The sequence below is a fragment of the Alosa alosa genome, chromosome 22 (genome assembly GCF_017589495.1).
Source record: "Alosa alosa isolate M-15738 ecotype Scorff River chromosome 22, AALO_Geno_1.1, whole genome shotgun sequence".
Classification (NCBI taxonomy): Eukaryota; Metazoa; Chordata; class Actinopteri; order Clupeiformes; family Clupeidae; genus Alosa; species Alosa alosa.
The window spans coordinates 27,162,617-27,163,550 of record NC_063210.1 but is presented as its reverse complement, the minus strand read 5'-3'; the positions used below and the strand labels follow the sequence as shown (position 1 = coordinate 27,163,550).

General features: G+C 41.5%; 1 long non-coding RNA gene across 1 annotated transcript; it reads left to right on the top strand.

The window, feature by feature from the left end:
* Positions 1-317: 317 nt before the first annotated feature.
* LOC125287482 lies at positions 318-771 on the top strand. The gene is made up of 2 exons (XR_007192370.1): positions 318-424; positions 515-771. It is a non-coding gene; the product is annotated as an uncharacterized LOC125287482 (long non-coding RNA).
* Positions 772-934: the final 163 nt, after the last annotated feature.

Sequence of the window (934 nt, the reverse complement as noted above, 5' to 3'; positions counted from 1 at the left end):
GAACTTCTCAAGTCTTAGCTGTGACAGGCACAAGTAAGATAGCCTAGCTAAATTCCCAGCTTGTTTAGGACCCCCCTGAACGCTATAGATAGATGTTATGACTGGATTTTTATTATATTATCTAGAATCATTACATTAACAGGTTTAACATGTTTTTTGTTAAGTCATGAGTGGATTTTTATTACATCATCAGGAAATGATTACATCAGTTTGTACAGGACATCAGCGATGCAGATGAGGTGATGTGGCCAGAGCTCAGTTCCCTTGACCCTTGCCTGCAGCAGATGAGGTGATGTGGCCAGATTGACCCCAGTCATTGCCTGCAGCAGATGAGGTGATGTGGCTAGATTGACCCCAGTCATTGCCTGCAGCAGATGAGGTGATGTGGCCAGATTGACCCCGTGCATTGCCTGTAGCAGATGAGGTGATGTGGCTAGATTGACCCCAGTCATTGCCTGCAGCAGATGAGGTGATGTGGCCAGATTGACCCCGTGCATTGCCTGTAGCAGATGAGGTGATGTGGCCAGAGCTCAGTTCCCTTGACCCTTGACCCCAGTCATTGCCTGCAGCATTCTTTGGCATTTTCTTTTCTTTTTTGCTGTTTATTGTTGTGTTTGCAGTAACTGTACTGTAATGAAACTGTAATTCTATTTGCCTTTTTTGTTTATAGAAACGTTTGCTGTTGAATAAAACTTTAAGCTGATTAGCCTACTGAAGAAGTTTTATTGTTTATAGAAATATTTGCTGTTGAATAAAACTTTAAGTTGATTAGCCTACTGAAGTTTTATTTTCGAGTTTGACAGAAGACTGTCTGAGAGGGACTTTCAGATAGTGAATTGTTTATCTACAATGTCTTATTAAGCTTATGTGAATAGTTTTGATACCATGAGCCAAATTCTGGCACAAACTGACATCAATAGGACAGCCCATGGCC